This window comes from Carlito syrichta, unplaced genomic scaffold (assembly GCF_000164805.1).
Source record: "Carlito syrichta isolate Samal-C Ts95f unplaced genomic scaffold, Tarsius_syrichta-2.0.1 Scaffold311472, whole genome shotgun sequence".
Classification (NCBI taxonomy): domain Eukaryota; kingdom Metazoa; phylum Chordata; class Mammalia; order Primates; family Tarsiidae; genus Carlito; species Carlito syrichta.
Window position 1 is genome coordinate 37,275 of NW_007255568.1, and position 9,951 is coordinate 47,225.

Here is a 9,951-nt window from a genome sequence, read left to right on the forward strand (position 1 = left end):
ACATGCAATAATCTCAATCTTAAATTTCCAACCCCCTTGAAGTTTTATTCTGGCAATTTAAATAGTATTTGCTATGTGGAGTTATTTATTTAAAGTGAGGCCACCACACTGATTTTAAACTACCACCACTCTCTCTGCCCTCTGTCTTCCAAGGCAGCTATTTGAAAAAGTCATTTATAAAATCACAGTCATTCAGGGGCCATGTATATGTTTTTTGTTTTTTGTTTTTTTTTGAGTTAGGGTTGTCGCCCAGGCTGGAGCCTGGAGCACAGTGACATACTCAGAGCTACCCCAACGTCGACCTGCCTGGCTCAGGCGATCCTTCCACTTCAGCCTTCCAAGTAGCTGGAGCTACAGGCATGCGCCACCAAGCCCGGCTAATTTTTTTTTTTTTTTGTAATTGTAGAGACGAGGGCTCACCAAATTGCCAGGGCTGATCTCAAACCTACGGGCTCAGGCAATCCACTCGCCTCGGCTTCCCAAAGTGCTGGGATTACAGACTGAACCACGGAGCCCGGCCCATGTATAAGTTTCTTAAAAGAGTTTTACTGTATTGCTTTCACCATTTCCTAGCTCATTCCAGTTCTAAAGGGTAAAGAAATATATTTCTTCAAAATAGCTATATTATTAAACTATGAGTTATAAACAGTTTTTTCCTGAAGAATTTTAGGACATACTGATTTGATGGTTTATTATTTTTATTTGTTTATATTTGGAGTCAGGGTTTCACTTGGTTGCTCAGGCTGGAGTACAGTGGCACAATCACAGCTCACCGCAGCCTTGAACTCCTGGGCTTAAGCGAACCTCCACGCACAGTCTCCTGAGTAGCTGGAACTAGAGGCACGCCACCACACCCAGTTAATTTATTTTTTCATAGAGTCAGGGCCTCTGTGTTGTCTAGGCTGGTCTCGAACTTATGGGCTCAAACAATCCTGCTGCCTTGGCCTCCCAGAGGGCTAGGATTACAAGCGTAAGCCACCATACCCGACCAGATGTTAATGTTAAGAAGCCATAAAGCTATCATAAAATACACAAAAACTTAGATTTAAGATCTTTCAGAATGAGGGACAGGCGTGGTGACTCATGCCTGTAATTCCAGCAATTTCGGAAGCAGAGGCAAGAGGATTGCCTGAGACCAGCCTGGGCAACTTGTCAAGACCTCATCTCTACAATAAATCAAAAAATTAGCCAGGCATGGTGGCAGTGCCTGTAGTCCCAGCTACTTGAAAGGCTGAAGTGGAGGGAACACCTGAGCCCGTCAGGTTGAGGTTGCAGTTAACTACTCCATCCTGAGCAACAGAGTCAGACTCCAACTCAAAAAAACCAAACAAAATGAACCTTTCAGAATGAAAACTACATTTTTAATCATAATAATAATATCATTATGTTCCATGAAATTTTAAATGTTTAGAAGCTGCCAATTGAAAATTAAAAGGCCACATAATATAGATATAGATCTATATATATATATATCTTGTATTTAAGGACAGTTTGTGCCTCAAAGGTTTCTTTACAAATCTGTTGAAAAAGGAGCATTTTCTAGGAAACTTTAAAGCAAGCTATAAGCCGGGCTCGGTGGCTCAGCCTGTAATCCCATGCCTTGGGAGGCTGAGGTGAGTGGATTGCCTGAGCCCATGGGTTCGAGACCCACCTGGGCAACTTGGTGAGACCGCATCTCTACAATGAATCAAAAAAATCAGCCGGGCGTGGTAGCGTGCGCCTGTAGTTCCAGCTACTTGGAAGGCTGAGGCAGAAGGATGGCCAGAGCCCAGCAGGTCAAGGCTGCAGTGGCCGGGAGTGGCCACTGCACTCCAGCCTGGGCGACAGAGTGAGACTCCAACTCAAAAATAAAAATAAAAAATAAAGCAAGCTATAAAGGCTTGTTTAGTTCCTAATGTAGTGGCTGAACAATAGTCTCTCCTTATCTGAGTGTGATTTTTAATACAAAGCTTTTGTGTAAGTGGATTTACTCTCGTTGATTTTCTTCAGCCTTGAAATTTTGGTTCAAGTAAATACACATCCATCATGTCGGGAAAATGTAATAAAAAAGAAAACAGTTGGACGGAAAAGAGATTGTAGAAAATAATTAATTTGAAGAGATTTGTGAAGCTAAAGCTAAACTGCTATCTACTGGTTGAGAATTCTGAAGAAACTATAGACAGGTTAAAGTATTCTGCGAAGTAACTAAGTTCGTAGAATGATCTTGCTTATTGGAGAAGAACTAAGAAAATGTCCACACTCTTGGTGAATTGAGCATCACTTCACTCAAGTACTTGAGTGCCAAGTTCCAGGCATTGTGCTTTAAGTGTTGGATTTAAATATGCCCTAGAAGCAAAAATAGACAATCACTCTCTCAAACATGTAAATAGGCAATTTCGATGATTGCCATGAAATAAAAGAATAGAGACATCCAGGCGTGGTGACTCAAGCCTGTAATCCCATAACTTTGGGAGGCTGAGGCGAGAGGCTTGCCTGAGCTCAGGGGTTCGAGACCAGCTTGAGCTACGTGGCAAGACCTTGTCTCTACAATAAATCAAAAAACTAGTTGGGCATGGTGGTACATGTCTGTGGTTTCAGCTACTTGGAAGGCAGAGGCGGAAGGATCACCTGAGCCCAGTTGGTCGAGGCTGTGGTGGCCAGGAGTGTGTCACTGCACTCCAACTTGGGCGACAGAGTAAGACTCCAACTCAAAAAAAAAAGAGTCTATTAGAGCATATAATATTTAATTGGTGAACTTAGGGTACGCTGTCCTGAGGATGTGAAAGACTGAGATCTGAAAGACACAACTGTTAATTTAGAAATAAAAGCATGGTGAATTGTCCTGGGCAGGTATAATGGTATTCACGAGGAGTCTCCCTGTGATGGAAAAAAACAAGATTGTTAGTGAACTAAAAGGCTAGTGTGACTAGAAAAAAAGGACTTGGGGCTAAGATTTTGCAAAGTCAAGCAAGTCAAAGTCAGGCTTTTAAAAACCCAGGGAATTCACTGAAGGGTTCAGTTTAAAAGATCGCTGTGACACCAACTTGCATCCATAATAGAGTGATAGGACCAGACTTAAGTTCCTCTGTCAAAAAAAAGGGGTAAAATATTTAAAACAATTATTTTGGACAAGATCAACAAGAGTGATATACCACTAGCCAGATTAATGGAGAAAAAAGGACACAAATTACCAGAAAATTAGAAATGAAAGAGATGTATAGACAGATTATACAAATACTAAAAGGATATAAAAGAATATTGTGAAGAGGTTTATGCCAATAAACTCAATGACTTAAATGGATTAAAATGCAACCATAAGAAAATTCAATTTTAAAATGGGCAAAATGGCTGAGCAGACACCTGCAGTAAAGGTAAACAGATGGCAAATAAACACAGGTAAAGATGCTCCATGTCATAAGTCACTAGGGAACTGCAAATTAAAACAATAATGAGGTATCACACACGCCTTTTAGAATGACTGAAATCCAAAACACTGACAACAGCAAGTGCTGGAGAGAATACAAGGAACAGGAACTCTCATTCATTGCTGGTTGCAATGCAAAATCACACAGCCACTTTGGAAGACAGTTTGGCAGTTTCTTTCTATTTTTTTTTTTGAGTTGGAGTCTCACTCTGTTGCCCAGCCAGGACCGCTGGGTTTAGATGATCCTTCCACTTCAACCTTCCAGGTAGCTAGATTACAGGCTTGAGCCACCATGTCCAGCTGACTCTATTTCTTTTATTTGATTTATTGTAGAGAAGAGGTCTCACCAAGTTGCCCAGGCTGGTCTGAACCCCCGGGCTCAGGCAATCCTCTTTCCTCAGCCTCCCAGAATGTTGGGATTACAGGTTGAGCCACGGCACCTGGTCTTGGCAGTTTCTTAACAAAACTAAACATATTTTTACCATACAATCCAGTGATAATACTCCTTGCTGTTAACCCAAATGAAATGAAAACACATCCACACAAAAGTCTGCACACAATTGTTATAGCAACTTTGTTCATAATTGCCCAAACTTGGAAGCAATGAAGATATCTTTCAGTAGGCAAGGGGATAACTGGTACATTCAGAGTACAGAATATTATATCTTTCAGTAGGCAAGGGGATAACTGGTACATTCAGAGTACAGAATATTATATCTTTCAGTAGGCAAGGGGATAACTGGTACATTCAGAGTACAGAATATTAATCAGCAATTTTTAAAAAGAAGAAAATATACAAATGGTTAGCAAGCACATAAAAAGATGCTTGACATTGACCGGGCTCGGTGGCTCAGCCTGTAATCCCATGCTTTGGGAGGCCGAGGTGAGTGAATTGCCTGAGCCCGCAGGTTCAAGACCCACCTGGGCAACTAGGCGAGACCTCATCTCTACAATAAATCAAAAAATTAGCCAGGCATGGTAGCGCACGCATGTAGTTCCAGCTACTTGGAAGGCTGAGGCGGAAGGATCTCCAGAGCCCAGCAGGTCGAGGCTGTGGTGGCTGGGAGCATGCTACTGCACTCCAGTCTGGGCAACTGAGTGAGACTCCAACTCAAAAAAATAAATAAATAAATGATGCTTGACATCAATAATTATTCGTGAAATGCAAATAAAAATCACAATGAGATACCACCTCCTACCCGTTAGGATAACTACTATCAAAAAGTAAAAAAACAAAATAAAAACAAGCAAACAAACAAAAAACCTGTGTTGGTAGGGACATGGAAAAATTGGAACACTTGTGCAGCCACTGAGAAAAGCAGCAGGGAAGTTCCCCAGGAAATTAAAAACAGGATTACTGTATGATCGAGCGAGTCCACTCCTGGGTACATACGCCAAAGAATTGAAAGCAAGGGTTTCAAAGAGATATTTGTACACCCATGTTTGTAGCAGCATTAGTCACAATAGCCAAAAGGGGGAAGCAACACAAATGCTCAGCAATAGATGGATGGATAAAATACGGCACATATCTACAATGGAATATTATTTAGACCTAAAAAGAAAGGAAATATTGACACATGTTATAACACGGATGAAGCTTGAGGATAGTACGCTAAGTGAAACAAACTAGCCAGAAAGACAAACACTGTGTGATTCCACTTATATGAGGTATCTGCCGTAGTCAAACTGATAGAGACAGAAAGTAGAAGGGAGCTTGTTAGGAGTTGGAGGAAGAGGTGAGTGGAGAGTTGTTGTTTAATGGGCATGGAGTTTGAATTTTACAAGATAAAAAGAGTTCTGAAAGATTAGTTTTACAACAGTGTGAATGTACTTTATTGAAATAGGTTAAATTGTGGCTCCACCTGTCATCTCAGTGCCTTGGGAGTCCAAGGCCAGAGGATCTCTTGAGGCCAAGAGTTTGAGACTAACCTGGGCAACAAAGCGAGACCTTGTCTCTAAAAAAAATAGAAAAAGTGGCCATTGCCTTACTAGACTCTGGTGTGGCCATGTGCTCTTTAGCTATGGCTGTCGCCATATTTCCTGGCTTTGGCCCCCTTCCTTACCTTGAACGTCCTCTATCGCTCTCTAGTTTACTTTTTAAATAAACTATATTTTCCAATCTAAACCAAAAAAAAGAAAAGAAAAGAAAAACAAGCCAGGCATAGTGGTATGCACCTGTAGTCCCAGGTACTCCCGAGGCTGAGGCAGAAGAATCACCTAAGCCTGGGAGGTCAAGGCTGCAGTGAACCATGATTGTGCCACTGAACTCCAGCCTGGAAACAGAATGAAACCCTGTCTCAAAAAAAAAAAGCTTATGTTAGAGAATTTTATGAGTGTTTTACTATAATTAAAAATCAAAAACTAGCCAGGCTCAGTGGCTCAGCCTGTAATCCCAGTGCATTAGGAGGCTGAGGTGAGTGGATGGCCTGAGCACGTGGGTTCGAGACCTGCCTGGGCAACTTGGTGAGACCTCATCTTTACAATAAGTCAAAAATTAGCCAGGCGTGGTAGCATGCGCCTGTAGTTCCAGCTACTGGAAGGCTGAGACGGAAGGATTGCCAGAGCCCAGCAGGTCGAGGCTGCAGGGGCCAGGAGCGGCCACTGCACTCCAAGTGACAGAGTGAGACTCCAACTCAAAAAAAAAAAAAATCAGAAACTTCCAGGTGCAGTGGCTCATGCCTGTAATCCCAGCACTCTGGGAGGCAGAGGTGAGAGGATTGCCTGAGCTCATGGGTTCGATAACAGCCTGAGCAATATGGCAAGACCTCATCTCTCTAATAAAAATAAAAAAATTAGCCAAGCGTGGTGGCACATGCCTGAAGTTCCAGCTACTTGGAAGACTGAGGCAGAAGGATCACCTGAGCCCAGCAGGTCAACGCTGTGGTGGCCATGAGCGTGCCCCTGCACTCCAGCCTGGAGGACAGAGTGAGACTCCAGTTAAAAATAAAAATAAAAAAGAAGACACAAACACACACTTTAGCCAAGGCCTACAAAGGGTCTGGATCATCCTTATTTCTGTCTTCCACCTCCCCATCTTGTTCCACTGGAGAGTCTTTTGGGATAACAAAACGCACGGAGTTGTCATCTCCTGTGACAACAATGCTTTCTTCTGAAATACCTCCTGAAGGACCTGCCTGAGGTTATTTTACAAGTTTCTTTTCTTTTTTTATAAGTAGAAGGAATACACTCTAACAGTAAAAAGTGTAGTACAGCAAATATATAAACCAATAGCACAGTCATGTGTTATCACTTCCAAGTATCATGTACTGTACGTAATGGTACTTGCTATACTTTTTTTTTTTTTGAGTTGGACTCTCACTCTGTCACCCAGGCTGGAGTGTAGTGGCATACTCAAGGCCGCCCCAGCATTGACCTGCTGGGCTCAGGTGATCCTTCCACCTCAGCCTTCCAAGTAGCCGGAGGAACTACAGGTGCCCACTACCAACCCAGCTAATTTTTTGATTTTTTTTGCAGAGACGAGGTCTCACCAAATTGCCCAGGCTGGTCTCAAACCCACTGCCTCAGGCAATTCACTCTCCTTGGCCTCCCAAAGTGCTGGGATAACAGGCTGAGCCACTGAGCCCTGCCACGTGCTGTACTTTAATATGACTGGCTGTGCCGTAGGTTTGTCTACACCAGCATCACCACAAGCACGTGAATAATGTGCTATGTTACTGGCAACGTGACTGCTGAGACATCACTCAGGGATGGGGATTTTTCAGTTCCATTATAGTCTTATGGGGCCACCTTCGTACAGGTGGCTCATCTTGGACCCAAGCGTCATTCTGCTGGCCATGACTATATGTGACATTCTGGGGGAAAAAACCAAAACTATGAAGATGGTAAAGAGATCAGGAGTTGCGGAAGGGGGTGAATAGGTAGAGCATGGGTTTTCAGGGCAGTGAAACTATCCCATGTGATACTGTAACGGTGGACACAGGTCAGACATTGGTCAAAACCCACAGAAATGTAAACCAGAGTGAATCCTCATGTGAACTATGGATTTTAGTTAATAAGAATATATTAACATTGGCTCATCAATTGTGTCACATGAACAAGTGTACCATACTCATGTAAGACGTTAATGATGGGAGAAACGAGGGGTGTGATGGGGCCAGGAAAGGGGTATAAGAGAATATTGTACTTTCATGTGATTTTTCTGTAAACCTAAAACTCCTCTTAAAAATTTATCTATTAGTCGGGCTCGGTGGCTCAGCCTGTAATCCCGCACCTTTGGGAGGCTGAGGTGAGTGGATTGCCTGAGCCCGTGGGTTCGAGACCCGCCTGGGCAGGCGAGACCTCATCTCTACAAAAAATCAAAAAAAAAAATTAGCCGGGCGTGGTAACGCACACCTGTAATTTCGGCTACTCGGAAGGCTGAGGCGGAAGGATCACCGGAACTCAGCAAGCCAAGGCTGCGGTGGGGGAGCGGCCACTGCACTCCAGTCTGGGCAACAGAGTGAGACTCCAACTCAAAAAAAAAAAATTTATCTATTAATTATAAAACATGACAAAACACCTGCCAACTTCCATCCAAACGAGCTTCCAGTGGCCAAAGCTAGAACAATGTAAGCACCAAAAAAATTTTTTAAAGTAGTATTATGTTATATCTTAATGTATAAAATAAATATCCATGAGTCCACACTGATATAAATAAATGCCTGAATACATTAATAAATGGGAGAGAAGAGATACATTTCCCATGCAGAAGAATTCCAAATAAATTACACAGCGACTCCGCCCTTAAGGAGGGAAGCATACCTTCCCATTTCTTAAATGCCACGCACAGTGATGTCCTCCCAAAGAGTTTAGTATGGAAGGAATGAAGAGGAGGGTCGTGCTTCTGCAGTGGGGAACCTGACAAGCACAATGTCAGTCAAGTGACCTAGGTCCATATCGACAACCATAACTCATGTTGATTGTATGTTTTAGTAGTCTGATAGTAGTATACTTGATAGTATATAAAAATGGAATTTACCTCTGTAATCTCCCCAAAACCCATAGTCTTAAAAAAAGAAATCAGACAATTCCAGTAGTTGCCATCCTACAATAAACTTGACTTTAAAACATTTGTGGGGTGGGTGCGGTGGGCGAAAATAAATAAATAAATAAATACATAAATACATAAATAAATAAATAAATAAAATTAACCAGGTGTGGTGGTGCATGCCCATAGTCCTAGCTTCTTAGGAGGCTGAGGCTGGAGGATCGTTTGAGCCCAGGAGCTCAAGCCTGCGGTGAGCTATGATCATGCCACTGTACTCCAGTATTCCTCAAAATTGTCAAGATTGTTAAAAACAATGAACGTCTGAGAAACTTTCACACCCGAGGGAAGCCTGAGAAGACAGGACACCTAAATGTGCTGTTTCCTGGATGGGGTCCTGAAATAGAAAAAGGATATTAGGTAAAAAACTAAGGATTCCTGAATAAAGTAGGAACTTGTGTTAATAACAATATATCAAGAGCAGTTCACTAATTGCAACAAATGTACCAAACCCCACATGTTCTCACTCATATGTTGGAGCTAAACGGCCACAAAGATGGAAATAATAGACACTGGGGACACTAATAAGGGGGGAGGGGGGAGGGGGAGAGGACGGCTAGGGTTCAGAAACTTCCGATGGCACAATGTTCACTCTCTGGGGAATGGGCTGTCTGAGACCCCCCCCCATGTCATAAATATGCATATGTATCCCCAAATCTGAAATAAAAATTAAAACAAAAACAAAAACAAAGAACCCTATGTACCATACTAATGTAAGAGGTTAGTAACAAGGGAAACTGTGCAGGGCAGAGGGCATATGGGAAGTATCTGCACTATTCGCTCAACTTTTTTGCAACTCTAAAACTGTTCTACAATAATGAAGTCTATTAAAAGAAAAAAAAAACTTTGTCGGTTCTGATGGGCTCATACCTGTAATCCAGAACTTTTGGAGGCAGAGGCAGGAGGATTGCTTTAGCCCAGGAGTTCAAGACCAGCCTAGGTAGCATAGTGAGACCTCGTCTCTGCAAAAAATAAAAATTTTGCCGGGTGTGGTGGCATGCACCTGTAGTTTCAGCTATGTGGAAGGCTGAGGTGAGAGGATCCCATGAGCCCAGGAGGTCGTGGCTGCAGTGAGCCATAATTGTGCCACTGTACTCCAGCCTGGGCAACAGGCTGCCCCCCAAAAAACAAAAACTTCCAGCAAAGAAAACTCCACGTCCACCTCATGCGAATTATATTTATAATTTAAGGAAGAAATAATAGCTATTTATTCCCAAACTTCCTAAAAACACTAATGAGAAAGAGGATAAGGAAAAATTTTGTGATTTACCTTACAAGGCTAGCATTAACCTAATACTAAAAGCAAATAAAGACATTACAAAAAAACTACAGACCAATATCCCCCATTAATACAGAAACAAAAATTCTCAGCAGAATATAATCAAAACAAATTCGTAATACCTTGACCAATGGGGCATATTCTGGAATGTAAGTTGGTTCAACATTGAATTCATCACTATAATTCACTATATCAACAAATTCAAAAAGAAAAATATATATGACC